Raw genomic sequence first — 21011 nt, 5'->3', positions numbered from 1 at the left:
GGGACTCAGTGTTTAGGACAGAGGGTTCAGACCTTTGGCCACTTCTACCCTTGTTCATAAATGGGGGAAGGGGGCAAAAGGTTTTGTCTCAGAACAAAAGGGAGTTGTCTATGCAATAGGGAGATGCTTTCCATACAGGACTTCCTCATTATAACAGGATTCTTCTTCCATGTGATTACACTGAAAAGGAAACAGGCCTATTGGAAAGGATTATATGGATGAGGAAGTTCCTTGTTATCAAGTTTCAAGTTTTATTAAAATTTGATTGAACGTTTAGCAGTATTTCTAAGTGATTTATAAGTAAAATGAGGGATAAATTAATACAAATAATTAATATCACATGTACCAAACAAAACAAAAATGACTAAACGAAAGGAAAGAGCGAGGAACTACAATTCATAGGACAGAAGACATATAAGGTAATAATATCGGGATGGTAAATATATATATATATATATATGGGCTAAGTTGAAAATCATAAGAACGATTGCTGATCAGCTGACTTATTAGTCTCCAAAAGCGTCTCTGAAGAGAAAACTCTTCAGTGAACTTGTAAATCTTTCTATTGAGGATTACTCTTGTAAATAGATAGGTAGTAAGTTCCAGATTTGAGGGGCGGTAACGGAAAAGATGTCAGTGCATCATGTGTTAATAACCTTCAAAGAGGGGTTGGATAATAGGTGCTGTTCGTTTGATCTCAGAGATTTCAATGGACTGTAAGGAATTAATAACTTATCTAGGAAGGCTGGTACATTTGAAGCTCTGATTTTAAAGACCGTTAGGGCTATTTTATACGTTATTCTACGTGTAATCAGGAGCCAATGTGCATTTTTCAAGAGATGTGTAGCGTGTTCACATTTTTTCAAATTTGCAATGATTTTTATTGCTGTGTTCTGGATTATCTCTTCTCAGTTCTTTCTGTGAGCTACTTTTTAGTAAAGAATATCACCCTCTTTATTCTGAAGAAGAGAAAGCATATCATCCACACGGTGCTCCCTTAAAACATCTGCCTGTTTTCTGCCTCCTTGATTAAGATGCTGTAGATCTGTTTCCTCTGCTATCTGCCCACTTTTCAAGCGATTAGTGTTTCTGTTCTTTCTCTTGGAGTTCTTTCCACTTATGCATCTGTAAAATGCCCTGCCCCATCTCCCATTTTAGACTGAATAGTGAGCTATTTTTAGTGACATGGGCCTATTCTGAAATATAAACTGCAACACAGATGCTCGGGGACGTTAGCTTCCTGGTTAATTATGTGTTTTAAACTAACATGTGCTAATTTCCTTATTATGATTATTAGTTCAGCATTGTCTTCCACAGACCATGGGATTAAATTACATACACATCCCAGATGCTATTAAAATGTTTAATTCCACAGTGGGAAATGATATAGAGAAAAGATGTTTAAGGGACCTGTAATGGCTGGGACTTTCTCTCCTAGGAGATACACAGAAATATGGAGGCAGGACTAAAAGAGTATTTATGTCTCTTGGGGCTTGTGGAGATTAAGTTTTCTAAAGTGAAAATAGCGCAAGGATAAAGGGTCATCACATGAAAAGAATCTAGGCTCCGATGAAATGGTTTTCTACTGAGCCTGAATTTGCCACCAGAAGGAATTAAGGTGACCAGGACAGTGGTAAAATTCAAGCAGGCCTAGGCCAAAAACTGTGGTGAAGAGGAGAGGAGATTGCTGTAGATCGAGGAGCATCAGCTGTGATACAACCAGCAGGGGTGCAGCTCAGCAGATAAAGAGTTCCTTTTCTGCCACCTTTGGCTGTGCATATTTACATATTACTGTGTACTGCTCCCTGAAGGAAGGGAGACACCATTTTATATTTGGAAGAAGTTATTTGATTTTTCGTAGGAGGCAGTATGGAAGGAAAACCAGTATTTTCTCAGTCTGAAGCTAAGAATCTCATAGACCTGTCTTGGAAAGTCTAGGGTTCAGAACAGTACTTGTAGAGGGTGTCAGGTCAAAAGCGCGCCGGGACAAAGGCGTGCGCAGACAATTGAGCGCAGCGCGGAGGCACGCGCTGCAGAAAATTACTGTTTTTAGGGCTCCGACGGGGGGGGCATGGGGGGAATCCCCCACTTTACTTAATAGAGATCGCGCCACGTTGTGGGGGAGTATGGGGGGTTGTAACCCCCCACATTTTACTGAAAACTTCACTTTTTCCCTGTTTTTAGGGAAAAAGTTAAATTTACAGTAAAATGTGGAGGGTTACAACCCCCCAAACCCCCCACAATGCCGGCGCGATCTCTATTAAGTAAACTGGGGGGGCCCCCAACAAAACCCCCCGTCAGAGCCCCTAAAAACTGTAATTTTCTTCGGCGCGCGCCTCCATCTTGCGCTCAGTTGTCAGCGCGCGCCTTTGTCTTTCGCCGACTTGTCTATGAACCCTTGTAGAGAGCAGCTCCACTGGAGGAATTAGGAGTGGTAGTCTCCTTAATCCCCACAGTGATTGATGTGCTTTCCCCCCACTCCCTCCCCTCCGAATGTGAAACTGGCAAGGGATGTCAGCTTCTGCGACAGCTTAGGAAAAATAAATGTTAATATTTTTTGCCAGTGCACAAGTGTTTATATGATTTTTTGACATTTTGATATTTTAATGCTTCTAGATCTAGAATGAATCTTTCTGCTGCATGTAACCAGTACATAAATATCCATTTCTTCATGTATTTTGTAAAAGGATCTCTGTCTCAATTCTGATTGGTATGTCCTTTATAAAATGCCTCTTCACATGTGTATTTGTAAACAAACTGGGCATGAGTGTTTGTAGGTCTCACCTAACATACGTGTGCATTTTAACTCTTACATTTGTATTCCCTGGTGCTCATTTTCGAAACAGATGGGTGTCTCACGATTGCCATAAACACAACCAAATCACAGTTTTCAAAAGGCAGAACTTGGATGTTTTATACTGCAGTTCATCCAGATAGCAAGGGTAGGATTACCAGATGTGCGGGGAAACCCAGACATGTCCTCTTTTTAGGGGACTGTCCGGGCTTCCGGATGGACTTTCCAAAACCTGGCATTTGTCCGGGTTTTAGAAAGCCCCAACAAGCTCCGGCTGCATCTGGAGGACTTCTGAGCATGTGCAGATGAAATCACACACATCCGCGTATGCTCCAGGCCCTCCAGACATGTCTGGATCTCAACTGGAAAAAGAGAGGAGGTTTTGTGGGCACAGGACATAGGGCAGAATGAGGCAGGGCTAGAGGCAGAACTGGGCAGGACCGAAGGTGGAACTGGACAGGGCTGGAGGTGGAATGGGGCAGGGTCATGTGTCCAGGGTTTCTCAAAGAAAAATATAGTAACCCTAAGCAAGGGTGTGTGTTCTGTGTTGGAGGTGTGCTGTGGGCAGGACTTGGGTAGGCTCAAAATTAGGACCTCTTTCAACGAAAGCCGAGCAGGAAGAAATGCCCAAGGCAAACAAAAAAGTAGGGCTTTTTTATCTAGACATATTTCAATCACATCCATGGTACAAAAAAGTGCCCTGATTGAGCAGCTAACCACTGGAAAGATTAAGGCATAACCCCTCCTTCATTTTCCAGTGGTTACTGACCCAAGAATTGAAAGTGACAGTGGATACCAGGCACTTTGACAGCTTCAGGTATTATAGTCATTGATAATAACTAGATTCATAATGGGTATTCCTAGGCTAGGTAACAGCTAGCTGAAAGCAGTGCAACATGCAGAAAGTGAAAAACTATCTAAATGTCACTTTCTGCATGTTGCACTGCTTTCAGCTGTGTATAGCTGAAATTATCAGAAGCAATTAAGGAAAGGTTTATAAACTATAACATGCAAAGTTGTCATTTCTTTAATATAACTATTTTTTCTGTTGCCCTCCAAATACCTACAAATCCAAAATGTGGCCCTGCAAAGGGTTTGAGACCGCTGGCTTAGATGCAGGTATTTAGGCCTGGTTTTCCTTGACCTAAATGTTATACCACATATGGCCACTAAGCATGATACTATATACAGCAGTGGTCTCAAACTCAAACCCTTTGTAGGGCCACATTTTGGATTTGTAGGTACTTGGAGGGCCGCAGAAAAAATAGTTAATGTCTTATTAAAGAAATGACAATTTTGCATGAGGTAAAACTCTTCATAATTTATAAATCTTTCCTTTTGGCCAAGTCTTAATAATAATATTGTCATTAATAGCTAAAGAGACATATGATCAAGAAACTGTTTTATTTTACTTTTGCGATTATGATAAACATACCGAGGGCCTCAAAATAGTACCTGGCGGGCCGCATGTGGCCCCCGGGCCGCGAGTTTGAGACCACTGATATACAGTATAGCAGGAGCCATTTTTATCTGTGCTGTTTTTGTAGGTGCCATATAGAGGATTTGGGGGTGCAGGTGTAATGTTATAAATAATTTGGGGGGAATTCTATATGTGTACCCAGAGGGCATCTATTCTATAAAGGAAAGTAGTCATCTCCCGACGGAGCTCAACTCGGTTTACAAGTAATTAAAGACCAGCAAAAAAGCAAACAAGAGCATAGGAGAAAATAAGCGTTGTAGGGCAATCAATTTGTTTAATCTTTAGGTAAACTGTTCAAATATTGTGTAAATAATAAGGTTTTTAAGACTTTACGAAATTGTTGTAACTGACCTATCAATCTGACAGAATCAGGAAGCCCATTCCACATTTCTACCAATTTAAAAATGATTTAATTCCTCTGATGGAAGGGAACAGTAGTTTATATCTCTGTGTATTCCTCGAATGGCAAGATCTAAGGGTATTCCAGTATAAATAATAATAATAATAGCAGTTTATATACCGCAGGACCGTGAAGTTCTATGCGGTTTACAATGATTTTTAAAAATGGTAAAATTGAGTAGAGCTTACATAGTTGGAGGTTAGTGACTAACAGAATATGAGAGCGGTTGTTGTGGGAGAGATTGTGCGGATCAGCTACCTAGGTAATTCAAGAACAGATATGTTTTTAGGTGTTTCCTACATTCACCATAGTTGTTTGTATGCCTAAGTAGTTTTTACTTAGTATGACAACTTCTATCCAATACTTCTTAGATCATCATCAATCGGTGCTATTAACCTCGCTCGATCTTTCAGCAGCGTTTGATACGATTGATCACCACTTACTCCTTGATAGACTTCACTCTGTGGGGATTACAGACGAAGTTCTAGCTTGGTTTACATCATACTTTAAGGATCGCACATCCACAGTTATTTTCAATGAATCTTCATCCTCACCCTCACATATTACACATGGGGTTCCTCAGGGGTCTATTCTTTCACCTTTGCTTTTTAATATTTTTTTGGCTCCACTACTGACACTATGCCAATCCATTGGATTTCACGTTTTTGCCTATGCCGATGATATACAATTATTGCACCCATTAGTTAATAACAACATAAATGAAATTTCGGCTATTAATGAAAAACTAGATCAAGTGCATCATTGGCTTGACAAAAACAGACTCGCTCTTAACATTAAAAAATCTAATGTCATGCTTTTTCCCTGGAAAGATAGTTTTTCTCTTATTACTCCTATTTCAATCTCAAATGTTCTCCTTCAATTAGTTAAAAATATAAAAATTTTAGGAGTAATTTTTGACAATAAACTCAACTTTCACGATCATATCAGTAGCATTGTGAAAACTACCTTTTACAGATTGCGGAAAATTCGTTCTATTTCTAAATTTCTCTGTCCTAAATCACTAAATATACTTATTCATTCTCTGGTGATATCTAAAATCGATTATTGCAATTCCCTATTTAAAGGAATTGCTTTACAAGAAATAAAACGTCTACAAATTATTCAGAATGCATCAATTAAATTAATAACTAAATCCAAAAAGTTTGATCATGTAACACCACTCCTTAAAAAGGCTCACTGGCTTCCTGTTTTACACAGAATCACTCATAAATTATGCACAATTATTTTTAAAACTTTATATAATAAGTCCCCGGCATTTCTATTTAGACTACTTATCCCTTATTCTACAAAGAGAACCTTGAGATCAAGCGAACAAAATCTTTTGTCTATTCCTTCTCTAAAAATTATCAATACTAGGAGACAATATATCTTCTCTTGTACGGCACCGCAGACATGGAACGCCCTCCCTATGTTTTTACGGGAGGAGAAAGAGTTTCTAAAATTTAAAAACGAATTAAAGACTTTCCTTTTTAGAGATGCATTTGCAAGTTAATTTTTAATCTTATTACTTTGCTTATTTTAATTCCCCTTTAATGTCTTATTACCCTTTTGTACTTTCCTTTGATGTTTCTTCTTTACTTTACAAATTGTATTTCATCCCTCCTTACCTTGTGTTAACAATGTTAATTTTTAGTTTTTTAAGTTTATTTATTAATTGTATGGACTGTTTTGTTACCTAATCTATGTAATTTTTTTAAATGTTCACCGCTTAGAAACTTTGTCTAAGGCGGTTAATCAAGCCATCTAATAAACTTGAAACTTGAACTTGAAACTTTTCCAGGTCTTTGCCCCATGATGCTGCTTGATAAGAGAGGAGATGTTGATGGTGTCTTTTAAATTTACATCCTCTAACCGGTGGGGAGACAAACTTCGGGTGTGAGTTTCTCTTATGTTTGTTGGTTGAGAAGGAGAAGAGGTCAGTTATATATTTAGGGGCTAAACCGTATAGTGCCTTAAAGCAGAAACATCCCAGCTTAAACTTTGCTCGTGCCTCCATTGGCAACCAGTGCAGGAATCGGTAGGAAGGGGTTATGTGATCGGACTTCTTTAACTCCAAAATCAGCCTAACCGCTGCATTCTGCACCAGTTGTAGTCTCTGCAAGTTCTTCTGGGAGATTGCCAGGTGAGCAATATTACAGTAGTCCAGATGGCTTAGTATAAGGGATTGTACCAGACTTCTGAATGATGAAGCATCAAAGCATGCTCTGATGGACCGAAGCTTCCAGAGAGTAAAGAAACCCCTTCTAACCAATGAGTCTACTTGGTCTTTCATGGTTAGACCTTGGTCAAGTATTACTCCCAGAACCTTCATTGTAGGTTGAATAGGGTTACTGAGTTTGTTGATGCATAGTGATGTTTTAGTGACGAGTGGGTATGGCGAGGCTTCAAAGAATTTTGTTTTTTTCTGAATTAAGCTTCAATCTAAATTCAGTCATCCATTGTTCCATCAAGTTCCATTGTTCCATCAAGCTGTTGCCATGGGGGTAGCTTCAGACAGATAAGTGGTGAATGGGATAATGATTGTAAAGTCGTCTGCGTAACTAAATAATTTTATTCCCCACTGGGCCAGTTGTGACATGTAAATGTTAAAGAGCAGTGGGGATAGTGGTGACCCTTGAGGGACTCCATATGGGTTGCTCCAGGTATTAGAGAGGTTGTAATTGAAACGTACTTGATAGGTGCGGGATATAAGGAAACCTCGGAACCAGTCCAATACCTCTCCTCTGATGCCAATTGCATCCAAGCATTGTAACAATTTCTCGTGATCCACCAAATCGAAGGCCAAACTCATGTCAAATTGCATGATCAGGGCATTGTGGTCCTTGCTAAATAAGGAGCGTAAATTATCCAAGATGGCTGCAATTACTGTCTCGGTGCTAAACAAAGGTCTAAAACCAGATTGGGTTTCATGTAAAAGAGAGAACTGATTCAGGTATTCCATCAATTGGGAATGTACCAGTCCTTCCATGATTTTTACAAAAAATGGAATGGATGCCACTGGTCTATAGTTGGTCACTGATGCCAATGATTTTTTGGGAATTGGGGTAATTATAATGTGACCGTTATTAGTAAGGAACTTTCCATTTTTGAGATTATTGGTCAGATAGATCCACAAAGTTAGCTTAAAGTCTAATGGAGCTGCTTTCATGATATCAGGGGGGCAGGAATCTAGAATGCAGCATGATTTTGTGTACTTGTTATATAGTTTGATGTAATTATTCCATTCTGGATCTTGGAAAGAATTCTAAATCATATCCGCTGGTATTTCATTTCCTTGTATGTGCACATGTGCACATATGCCATTTATCGCACAGTTATTTCTTAGGTTTATAATTTTTGAATCAAAATGTTGTGCTAGATCATTTGCTGAAGGCAGCTCAATATTATGCGTGGATTTAGTGTGGCGTGTGGTGTCGAATAAATTCGTAATCAAGTTCAACAATTCTTTTGTGTTTATTCCTTTCGAGTTTGTATTGGATGTGTTAATTTTGGATGAGTAGAATGTTTTGTGTTTTTCTTTTGTAAGTTGTTTGTAGCTTTTTATGTTGGATCTCCAATTGTTCCGGTCTGATAGTTTTCCCATTTTTTTCCAGATCCTTTCTAGTCGTCTTACTGATTGTTTTGTTTTTAGTAGTTTGTTGTTGAACCATTTATTATATTTATTTGAGCAGTTTTTACTATTTTGTTTAGGGGCAATTTTATCTAAAATAAAGAGACCAAAGGACCAAATATTCCATAGAGAAGCTTAAAAAGGACGCGGGTGCATTTAAACTGGATCCTAAAATGGATTGGGAGCCAATGAAGCTTTCTCAACAGAGGGGAGACATGATCGTACTTTCTCTTCCCAAAGATCAGTTTAGCTGCCGTATTCTGTATTAACTGAAGTCTTCTCAAACTACCCTGTTTGATACCTAAATATACAGAATTACAATAATCCAACTGGGCAAGTACAATAGACTGTACCATCACTGAAAAATGATCTTGATGAAATAGCAATCTAACTTTCCTTAACATACGTAAACTTAAAAAACACTTTTTTACCAAAGAGTTTATCTGTTCATGAAATGTGAGTGATGAGTCTAAGACAATACCCAACACTTTGGAAGAAAAATCTATCTGTAATGAAATACCTGTTTTTAGTGTAACAGATGAACAGTACAAAAACCCAAAGTGGGAAAGACTGCAAATAAGCAGAAACAAAAAGTCTCCCCTAGCCCAAAAATAGGAAGAAGGATAGAGGCAACCAAACCAAAAACCAACCTCAAACTAATAATTATTAGTGTGAGTGGAAAACCCTCAGTCTCATAGCTTGCTGTGGGAACAAGTCCCTAAAGCACCAGCTGCCACAATCAAAACCCAAGATGGGTATTACTTGTGAAACATCCCTGGGTTTCCCACCTAAATTTACTAGTGCACAAACGTGCTAAAAGTAAAAAATGAAGTGAAATAATAAGTGAAAAAAATCACTAGGCAGAGAATTGGTTCGGCTATCTCTATCCCCCTTCCGTGAGCGAGGAGCATCCAGAATCACCCAGACTGACTCAAACGCAAACAAAATCAAAAAAGACAAAGATACTTGCCTTCTCCGATAAAGTCCGGAGGGCAGAAAAACCAGCTAAGAATGAACCCGTCCAACGGGACTCCATTTCGAGGGGGAACCACCCCTCTTCCTCAGGAAATAGCTGAGTAGCCCGATTGTGCTCTCAGATGCCAGCCGAAGAGTAGAAAGTCCGGAATGAAAATGGCCATTTTCCTGCATTAACTGTTTGGCCCATTGGAAGAGTCATTACAACATCTTCCTGATCTCAAAACACTGTGGCCATGACCTTTTCTGCTGGCTTTTGGGTTTTGAATTTCCTTGGGCTTGGAGAGCCTGAGTTCTGCCATTGCATGGACTGTTGTTTTGTCTCAGGATCATAGTGGTATAACCATGTTTCATCAACAATAACTATTCATTCCAAAAAGTTGGCACCAGCTCACTGAAAATGCTACAAAACCAACTTGGGAAGTGTCTAATCAACGTCGTTTCTCATCAGCATTCAAACCATTTGGGCACCCACTTGGCTAACAGCTTCTGCATACCCAGCTGCTCGTGGATTATACACCCAACATGTTCCCTGGATATCTGTAATGCCTCAGCAATTATTTTAGCCAATAGTCACTGATCTGCCAAAATCGGGCCAAGGATATGGTCAACAATTTCAGGAGTTGACACCGTTTAAGGCTTCCCAGACCTTGCTGCATCTTTGGTCTCAAAATCTCCACGCTGAAAGTTTGGCACACCACTTCCTCACTGTGGAGTATCATGAGCATTTGTCACTCAATATTTGTGTTTAGCTGGGGGTAAAATTGCTATGCACACCTGTGTGTGCAATCTGTACATTGAGTACATACACATATCCACACGCAAAATTATACATCTTTGTAGTAGGAGTACGTTTGTTGTGCAAGAGAATTTGTACTCTATGGGGGTTTATTATAGGAGGCTGTTCATTGCATTTATAACATAGGTGTCATTTTCACATTTCGCCCTGTTGCAAAATTACTCCTTGTACATCTACATTCTATAAATAGCACTTAAATTTAGGTGCACAATTGCACACCCAGTTATAGAATAAGGTCATGGATTTGATATACCGCCTTTCTGTGGTACAACCAAAGTGGTTAACATTTATTATATGCAGGTACTTTCTCTGTCCCTACAGGACTCACAATCTAAATTTTTGTACCTGGGGCAAAAGAGGATTAAGTGACTTGCCCAGAGTCACAAGTTCCCCAGATTCTCATCCGGTGATGCGTCAAAATTGCGCGCAGACAAAGCCGGGCTGACAATTACGCACAGGACATCAGTGCGCCAGATTTAAACTGAATTTTAAATTGCTCTGAGGGGGTGGGTGGGGGGAACCATTGCACTTAACTTAGCAGTGTTGGTGCTGCCGTTGGGGGGGGGAACCCTCCAACATTACAGGGAAAAGCATGTTTCCTCTATAATGGGAGGGTTCCGCCCCCCCACGGCAGCACCAACACTACTAAATTAAGTGCGGTGGTTCCCCCGCACCCCCCCCCTCAGAGCACTTTAAAATTCAGTTTACATCTGGCGCGCTGATGTCCTGCACGCGATTGTCTCCTGCGGTTTAGTCTATGAACCTCTCAGCCTACTGCACTGAACATTGGACTATTCCTATGGGAAGATGCTCAGAGCTTAGCACTAATTTAAACCCCAAAGCATTCAACAAATGTTCTCACAACCACAGTCCTTCCGGTGATAGTAAATATTTTATAATACTTTCAACGCTTCAGTAGAGCCACTTAGCGCTCAAATCATCTCATTGCGCTAAACTTTATACTCCCTATTTGTCATTATCTGCTTTTCATTTTTGTGATTTATCCATGCACTACTTTAATATATAGCACAAAAGGGAATTAGTGCCAGACTAGCACAGGCGTTATTGTGCACAGAATGCTCAAAGGAAAGCATGAACTCTAAAGATTAGCACAAATTTGATTTGATTTGATTTCTTATATACCGCTATACCATGAGGTTCAAAGCGGTTTACAATGAAGATAGATTAAAGATACATTAAAATAAAATAAATAAAAATGGTTCTTTGGATTTCCCTAGCTATCCCGAGGCTCACAATCTAGCTAAAGTACCTGAGAAAACAATAAATAAAAATAAATGAAATGAAATAAAGTAAATTCCAGTCAGACAATAGGATCTGATGTTAGAAGTTCATAAAGACGATATGCCAAGGAGCGAAAGCTGGTATGCTCCTTGAGCCCTGACGTATGCAGCCAAGCCAACACACAAAATTTCAGCCATGAGGTTTCCCAGGAAGTAGTAATGAGTGCCAAAATACAGGCTAGTCATTTAGATCAGAGTCAATGCAATGCTAAAATGCAGGCATGTCATTTGGATCAGATGACCTCTGCAACAGCCAGACAACCGCCACTATCATCTCGGTGCAACAGCTGCATTAAACGGTCAACTGCCACCATTCTCAGATCCGATATCTAGTATGGTATAGAACCCTGCTGGATCGGGGGAGGGGCGGAGCTGTGCTCTTAAGCCTCTGGTTTCGGTGCAGCCCCGGCGTCAACTTGTGCTCACCGTTATCCCCTGCTGGATCGGGGGAGGGGCGGAGCTGTGCTCTTAAGTCCCTGCTGCTGCTTCTGCTGCCTGCCGCTGTTTTCGGTGCGGCCCCAGCTACTACTTGTGCTCACTGTTATCCCCTACTGAATCAGGGGAGAAGGAAGGACGCAGGAGGGGCCTCTGCTGAAAACGCACCATTCTAGGCCTTTAGGTTTGTAGACAGTTATGCTGCGATTCTATAACTGTCAAACTCCTCCTTTCCAAGATGTTTTCTGACTCGCCCGAGTGAAAATTAAAAGAAAAAAGTGCAGAACCCTGTAAAACTATGAATAAGGTATATGAAAGGAACAAAATAAACTAGAAATCAACAAAGAAAACTCAATATAACTAAAAACTTAAAAATATAAGAGAGACACTGAAGCCCAGGTCTTACTCAGGCAACATTCTAGAAGTGTTTTGGTTTTTTTGTTTAAATTGTGTTTAAATGTAGGATATTAATAAGGTCACAATGTGCAGATGGATTTGACGGCTTCTGATGCTGATAATGCCAGGTCTCTGGACCAGCAATAGGGTTCAGGTGAAGACTGTTGCTGAGCTATTACCAATTAAAAACTGCAGATGTGTCTTGTTTTTCAAATAAAATAAGATGTGTGACAGCAAAACTGAGAGTAAAAGCATATTAGATCCTTTTGCTTGGCGTGTATTGGCCTTGCCACAATTCATGTCAGCATACAATTTGAAAAGCACACTTCATGAGTGCTGCTTGTTTTGCTTTACATACAGTAGTAATAATGAAAAAAACAGGATAGAGCATTTTACTGTGAAAGGGTACGTGGACAAATAGAGAGATCTGATATTCTAGAATTATTGGCATGATGTCTTGACTGCAGAGCTACGTTTTGTTTAATCATTTTTGCTTTGCCTTAGCTGGCCAGCCACTGAATAATGGCTTGGCCAGCTAAGCCTAATATGGCAAACTTTGACCCGGATATTCAATGGCAGTGGCCGGATACAGCCCTGGCATTGGATATCCTGGATCACCATGGACCGCATGAGATAGCCGGACTGCCTCCTGCTGTCTGAATATTGGACCCTGTTGGACAGATGGCTCGAATCCCTCTGGTCCTTCCAGGTAGTCCAGTCATTTCCAATCATACTATCACCTCAGGGTACTCTAGTCATCTCTGGTCTTTCTGGTCACTGCTGGTCACTCTAATTACCACCAGTCACTCTGGTCAATACTTGTCACTCTGGCCATGTCATGATACTTTAGTTTACTGAGAGTTAGACAAATGCTAGCATTCCTCCCCTCAAGGGTTACCTTAGAGCTCCAGACAAGTTCCAATGCTTTTCAGGTCTGGAGTTTTGGTATTGGTCCCTCAAATTGGTCAGGGTGAGGGCATCATCTCTGGGACAAAATACCTTTAAATACTCCTCACAGGGGACTCCCAAACCTTTCTTATTCATTTCCTGGATGTCCTTCATTCCACCTAACAAAGTTTTGTTTCTCGGGAAACAATCCTGTCTTGTATGCAAATTAAGATGCAGATTTCCTTCTACAAAATTATGGTTCCTGTTTCTAGACCAAGGAAGTATTGTGATAATGTTTTCTACCGTGGAGGCCTGCTTCTTCCCCTGAATTCCTAGTGATGGGATGTACACCCCATCACAGACCCCTTGTGTTTAATCAGCATTATCATTTATCTTGAAGAATCAGATGGCTCCAGTGTTCCCTTTTTTGATTTTTTGTGAATGGTCCTCAGTATTTGTTTATTTTGTCAATATATTACCATTCGTCTATTTGTTGTTTTGTTGTTTTCCAGGTCACCTGGGACACAAATTCATGTTTCACCCTGACCAGACTGTCTCAAGGCAGATCCCCCTCTGTAAAGATTCTGCAGTGTAGAGTGCAAAAATAATTAAAACAATTAAAACAGAGGAGGATCTGCCTTGAGATAGCCTGTCAGGGCGAAACATGAATTTGTGTCAGCTTTCAACCCCCCCAAAAAAAAAAAAAAAATGTAGCTTTAAAGATAAGTACTAGAAAAACTTATGATATACTACAAGGCTTTGAGAAATAATTTTCAATAATTTAAAAATATTTATATATTTTTAAAAACCTTGATATTTAAAACTATGGATTGATGAAGTAATGTTCATGCATTATATGCTCTGCTGAACAGTACACAGTGCATACCTCTGACGGTCGAAAATCACTATAAGGTACTTTTGGAGTGTGGTGTATGAACAGTTTTGTTTGGGATACTATGGTGCTGCATACTTTGGAATGGCCCACGCTGCTCCCGATGATCATAATAATAATAATAATAACAGCTTATATACCACAATACCGTGAAGTTCTATGCGGTTTACAGAAGATTAAGCAAAGGTAACAAATTGATTGGCTTTAAGAGGGGAGGAAGAAAGAGAATTAATAGGACAGGAAATTCATTGTTGAGGAGAGAGAGATCAAAAGGACAAGTTAATCGCTATAGAGGGGAGAGAGAAGAGAGGATCAGTTGTCTAGATGCTTTAGGAACAAGTGTGTTTTTAGACGTTTCCTAAATTCCCCATAAGTAGTGGGCGAAAGCAATTGTTCTAGGTCTTTACCCCATGATGCTGCTTGGTGTGAGAGAAGGTGTTCATGGTGTTTTTTCAGTTTACAACCTCTCACTAGGGAGAAAACAAAATTGGAATGTGAGCTTCTCTTGTGTCTGTTGGCTGAGAAGAAGAAAAGGTCAGTTATGTATTTAGGGGCAAGTCCATGTAGTGCTTTGAAGCAGAAGCAGGCAAATTTAAACTTTACGCGCGCCTCATTTGGCAGCCAATGCAGCTGCCAGTAGTAGGGTGTCACGTGGTCAAATTTCTTTAGCCCAAAGATCAGTCTGACTGCTGCATTTTGCATCAATTGTAAACGTCGCATATTCTTTTGGGGAATTGCTAAATAGGCGATGTTACAGTAGTCAAGTAGACTTAGTACGAGGGATTGGACTAGGGTTCTGAATGCCGCTGTATCGAAATAAGCTTTAATGGATCTGAGCTTCCAGAGAGTAAAGAATCATAGGAACTCAACGAGCATCGGGAGCAGCGCGGGCCATTTAGCGCAGCTCTCTGCGCTAAAAAACGCTAGCACGGTTTCGTAGAAGAAGGGAAATATTAGGAACCTTTGCTAATTTTGCCATTAGTGCGCAGCCCATTAAAAAAATCACTGTGTGAGCCCCTATCACCACCTGTTTTGTAGGCGATAAGAGCCCCCATGTTAACCCTGCACTAATCAGTTTGCATGTGGCAATTCTTCACACACTGAGTAGTGCTGTCATGCCCACTCTCCACCCATAAACAAGACCCCCTTCCAAAAAAAAAAAAAGTTTTTAGCGTGTGGTATGCACAAGCAAATTGCCCATTTTAACGCAAGAAGCCAGTCCTCGTCATACAGTGCGCCTTTTTAGTGTATGGTAAGCGTGCACTAGAGCTTACTGCAGTTTAAAGGAGCCCTTAGTGCTTTTATGTAGGGAATTATTTATGTTTTGTTTTTTGTAACTTTTTATTTTGTTTTTTCATTTGGGGGGCCCATATTGGAAATCATAGGCATTCTATAGAAAGAGTCGTTGATATTTCCGATATTGTCTGAAAAGAATGCACACCCCTATTACGTTGCTCATTTTTTAATTGTGCCTTTCCCAGCAGCCATCTTAAACTAAAGCCAAGCTACACAAATTTCTGAGGGTTTAAAAGGAGACAAATCCCTGGGTGTTGCGTCTGATGTCTCTGCATAGGCAGAATGAAGAGTTCTGCTTTGCAGGAGTAATACCACAGAAAGCCAAGGTGCAAGGCTGAGGGAAGATTTGCTCGCTTATCCCAGACCACTACAACCAAAAATAGGAGTAAGAGGCCCAGAGACCTGATCCAGGACAACAGGTATTTGAATTTAGCCTTTTTTTTTTTTTTCTACTTATAGTGTCATGCTGCAGGAGATGGTAAATCAAAGGATTCTGGAATATGGTCAGTTTGTTCAGTCTTTAGAATTACTTTGTATTGGACTGAATTCTCTGGTTTAATATCCTTTAACATTTGCTTGATGCATTCTAGCTTTAATTTTGTCCAATAAAGCCAAGATAATGAAGATGGAATCCCAGACTGTGCCAAAGACTGAATGTGGATGGCCTTGTGCCAAGTCACTTTATTTAAGTCTCACACACATTCTACACATTGCAGAACAGGTAAAGCACAGGTTGCGGCAGTGCAAGCTTCTCCTTCTCTCTCCCGCTCCCCCTCTCCCCCCATCTCTCTCCCTCTCAACACACATACATGCACACACTCTTCCCCACCGCAGAAGAAGTATTGAAGCAGTGAAAACTTTTTTTTTTCCCTCTCAAACACACACACCAAAATACCAAGTAACATACATTAGGGCTTCTTTCCCAGTTTACATATCTGTGCTCTCCTCACATGCATTGACTCTCAGCTCCCTGTTACCTGTCCTCATAGCCTGCCATCTCTCTTTCTCTTCCCCCTCCTGTCCCTCATCGCTTACTTTCCCCTTGTCTCCATAGCCCTAAGGGCAACAGTGCTGAAGACACATAGGTCTAGATGCACTAAACATAATCACTAATACCGACTGGATCGCTGTTAGCCGATTCTCTGGCCAATTGTGGAAGAACGATCGATGTACCAAAAAGATTGCGTGCAAATGATTCACACAGAGGTATGTCATAATTCCTGTCTCTCTCCTTCGATTGATCAGTGTGAGAGCACCTCTCATACATGTGCAAAGCCGGCAAAGGGAAGCCTGGGATGCTTCGAGGCAGGGGAAGCCTCGAAAGCAGCTGTTCGGGATAGGAAGCCTTTTTTTTTTCTTTTTTAATAGACAGGTGTTATGCATGTGTTAAACACTCACAATATGTGCCCCATTAAAAGAAAAAATAAAAAAAGCTCTCCGAGACATCCTGGCACTGGGAACCAACCAACCCCCTCCCCCGCCCCCCCCCCTCCCCCCGCAGTAGCAAAAACAGCAGGAAGGATGCCCGTTCCCTCCTACCATGCCACCCCCCTCCCAGGAGAGAAAATTGGCAGGAGAGATGGCCACTCCCTCCTACTAATGGAGGCCTCCCTGTACCATCCCCTACCCTACCACTTCCTCCCCCCCCCAAAAAAAAAGGCAGGTTTGGGATGCCTACTCCCTTTTGTCAACATAGTAACATAGTAGATGACGGCAGATAAAGACCCAAATGGTCCATCCAGTCTGCCCAACCTGATTCAATTTAAATTTTTTTTTTTTTTTCTTCTTAGCTCTTTCTGGGCGAGAATCCAAAGCTTTACCTGGTACTGTGCTTGGGTTCCAACTGCCGAAATCTCTGTTAAGACTTACTCCAGCCCATCTAAACCCTCCCAGCCATTGAAGCCCTCCCCTGCCCATCCTCCTCCAAACGGCCATACATAGACGCAGACCGTACAAGTCTGCCCAGTAACTGGCCTAGTTCAATCTTTAATATTATTTTCTGATTCTAAATCTTCTGTGTTCATCCCACGCTTCTTTGAACTCAGTCACAGTTTTACTCTCCACCACCTCTCTCGGGAGTGCATTCCAGGCATCCACCACCCTCTCCGTAAAGTAGAATTTCCTAACATTGCCCCTGAATCTACCACCCCTCAACCTCAAATTATGTCCTCTGGTTTTACCATTTTCCTTTCTCTGGAAAATATTTTGTTCTACGTTAATACCCTTTAAGTATTTGAACGTCTGAATCATATCTTCCCTGTCTCTCCTTTCCTCTAGGGTATACATATTCAGGGCTTCCAGTCTCTCCTCATACGTCTTCTGGCGCAAGCCTCCTATCATTTTTGTCGCCCTCCTCTGGACCGCCTCAAGTCTTCTTACGTCTTTCGCCAGATACGGTCTCCAAAACTGAACACAATACTCCAAGTGGGGCCTCACCAATGACCTGTACAGGGGCATCAACACCTTCTTCCTTCTACTGACTACACCTCTCTTTATACAGCCCAGCATCCTTCTGGCAGCAGCCACTGCCTTGTCACACTGTTTTTTCGCCTTTAGATCTTCGGACACTATCACCCCAAGGTCCCTCTCCCCGTCCGTGCATATCAGCTTCTCTCCTCCCAGCATATACGGTTCCTTCCTATTATTAATCCCCAAATGCATTACTCTGCATTTCTTTGCATTGAATTTTAGTTGCCAGGCATTAGACCATTCCTCTAACTTTTGCAGATCCTTTTTCATATTTTCCACTCCCTCTTCGGTGTCTACTCTGTTACAAATCATGGTATCATCTGCAAAAAGGCACACTTTTCCTTCTAACCCTTCAGCAATGTCACTTACATACATATTGAACAGGATTGGCCCCAGCACCGAACCCTGAGGGACTCCACTAGTCACCTTTCCTTCCTTCGAGCGACTTCCATTAACCACCACCCTCTGGCGTCTGTCCGACAGCCAGTTTCTGACCCAGTTCACCACTTTGGGTCCTAACTTCAGCCCTTCAAGTTTGTTCAACAGCCTCCTATGAGGAACTGTATCAAAGGCTTTGCTGAATTCCAAGTAAATTACATCTAGCATATGTCCTCGATCCAGCTCTCTGGTCACCCAATCAAAAAATTCAATCAGGTTCGTTTGGCACGATTTACCTTTTGTAAAGCCATGTTGCCTCGGATCCTGTAACCCATTAGATTCAAGGAAATACACTATCCTTTCTTTCAGCAACACTTCCATTATTTTTCCAACAACTGAAGTGAGGCTCACCGGCCTGTAGTTTCCTGCTTCATCCCTGTGACCACTTTTATGAATAGGGACCACATCCGCTCTCCTCCAATCCCCAGGAATCACTCCCGTCTCCAGAGATTTGTTGAACAAGTCTTTAATAGGACTCGCCAGAACCTCTCTGAGCTCCTTTAATATCCTGGGATGGATCCCGTCTGGTCCCATCGCTTTGTCCACCTTCAGTTTTTCAAGTTGCTCATAAACACCCTCCTCCGTGAACGGCGCAGAATCTACTCCATTTTCTCGTGTAACTTTGCCAGACAATCTCGGTTCTTCTCCAGGATTTTCTTCTGTGAACACAGAACAGAAGTATTTGTTTAGCACATTTGCTTTCTCCTCATCACTCTCCACATATTTGTTCCCAGCATCTTTTAGCCTAGCAATTCCATTTTTTATCTTCCTCCTTTCACTAATATATCTGAAAAAAATTTTATCTCCCTTTTTTACATTTTTAGCCATTTGTTCTTCCGCTTGTGCCTTCGCCAAACGTATCTCTCTCTTGGCTTCTTTCAGTTTCACCCTGTAGTCCTTTCTGCTCTCCTCTTCTTGGGTTTTTTTATATTTCATGAACGCCAACTCTTTCGCCTTTATTTTCTCAGCCACTAGGTTAGAGAACCATATCGGCTTCCTTTTTCTCTTGTTTTTATTGATTTTCTTCACATAAAGGTCCGTAGCCATTTTTATCGCTCCTTTCAGCTTAGACCACTGTCTTTCCACTTCTCTTATGTCCTCCCATCCTAACAGCTCTTTCTTCAGGTACTTTCCCATTGCATTAAAGTCCGTACATTTGAAATCTAGGACTTTAAGTATCGTGCGGCCGCTCTCCACTTTAGCCGTTATATCAAACCAAACCGTTTGATGATCGCTACTACCCAGGTGAGCACCCACTCAAACATTAGAGATACTCTCTCCATTTGTGAGGACCAGATCCAATATCGCTTTTTCCCTTGTGGGTTCCGTCACCATTTGTCTGAGCAGAGCCTCTTGAAAGGCATCCACAATCTCCCTACTTCTTTCCGATTCCGCAGACGGAACATTCCAGTCCGCATCCGGCAGGTTGAAATCTCCCAACAGCAGAACCTCCTCTTTCCTTCCAAACTTTTGGATATCCACAATCAGATCCTTATCAATTTGCTGCGATTGAGTCGGAGGTCTGTAGACTACACCCACGTAGATAGAAGTTCCATCTTCTCTTTTCAGAGCAATCCATATCGCTTCTTCCTCTCCCCAGGTCCCTTGCATTTCGGTCGCTTGGATATTGATCTTTACATAGAGAGCTACTCCTCCACCTTTATGACCATCTCTGTCCTTCCTAAAAAGATTATATCCCGGTATGTTTGCATCCCATCCATGTGATTCACTGAACCATGTCTCTGTGATAGCAACAATATCTAGATCTGCCTCTAATATCAGGGCTTGCAGATCATGAACTTTGTTGCTTAGACTGCGAGCATTTGTGGTCATCGCTTTCCAGCTATTTTTCAGCGATAATCTCCTTTTTCGTATGGATTTTTGTGTCGTTTCACTTTCCGTTGCAATACTAAGAAATGAGTTGCTGATATTGCAGCCTTTACTACTATCACATCTTTTCTTTTGCCGGGGGTGGTCTCTATAATTGTCCTTCGTACATACACCACCCCCACCTTCTAGTTTAAATGCCTAGAAAAATATTGTCTAAATTTCTCTGCAAGGTTTCTTTTTCCTGCTGTAGTAATATGTAGCCCATCAGTGCAATATAGCTTCTTGTCCTTCCATGTATTTCCCCATCCTCCTATGTACCTGAAGCCTTCTTGATGACACCAGGCTCTGAGCCATCTATTAAAGTCCTCTGTGTTTTTCACTCTTTGCTCTCCTTTTCCATATGTCACTTTGTGCTCTCCTGAAACCCCCCCCCCCCCCCAATACCTTTGGTATACATTGGTAGCTGGAGGGAAGCACAGTCCTTCCAGCTCTGAGGCCACTCAAAAATGATGGGCCTTCCCTCCCCGGCGCACATGTGATGCTGTCAAAACAGGTTTAGCAAAGATCACTGACTTTAGTGCATCTAGCAGGTAGTCTCCAGGTGGTGCAGGACCTTCTGTTTCCCATATCACACCTCTTCTGATGCAACTTTCTCTTTTTGGCTGTTGGGACAAGGCAGAGGGAAGGCTTTGCACCAGTTACAGACATCATGTTTCAGTGCTGTTGTCCACAAAAGCAAGGTTGACAGGCCATGGGGGGGAGATATGAGAGATGCCAGGCTAAGGGAGGAGAGAAGAAAAGGGAGAGAGTAAGATGTTGGTCCTGTGGGATGGGAGAAGAGGTGTACATTTTTTTCCTCCTCCAAACTCGCTACCTGTTGCTCTGATCCCATTTTCACCTATCTACTCAGCCCTCTCTCTTACTGTTACCCCTTCTATTTGTCATATCCTGTCTTTCACTTTCCACTCCAGCTATTCCTGATGCCTT

At 41.4% G+C, this 21011-nt stretch overlaps 1 protein-coding gene across 1 annotated transcript in view; it reads left to right on the top strand.

Moving 5' to 3' along the window:
• The window catches only part of LOC117365577 (leucine-rich repeat and fibronectin type III domain-containing protein 1-like protein), a 639649-nt gene that overhangs the window by 241409 nt on the left and 377229 nt on the right, over window positions 1–21011 (top strand). The gene's annotated exons all lie outside the window — the stretch shown is intronic.

This window comes from Geotrypetes seraphini, chromosome 8 (genome assembly GCF_902459505.1).
Source record: "Geotrypetes seraphini chromosome 8, aGeoSer1.1, whole genome shotgun sequence".
NCBI classification, from domain to species: domain Eukaryota; kingdom Metazoa; phylum Chordata; class Amphibia; order Gymnophiona; family Dermophiidae; genus Geotrypetes; species Geotrypetes seraphini.
Note: the sequence above shows the minus strand (reverse complement) of the source record. Positions and strands in the feature narration are given on the sequence as shown.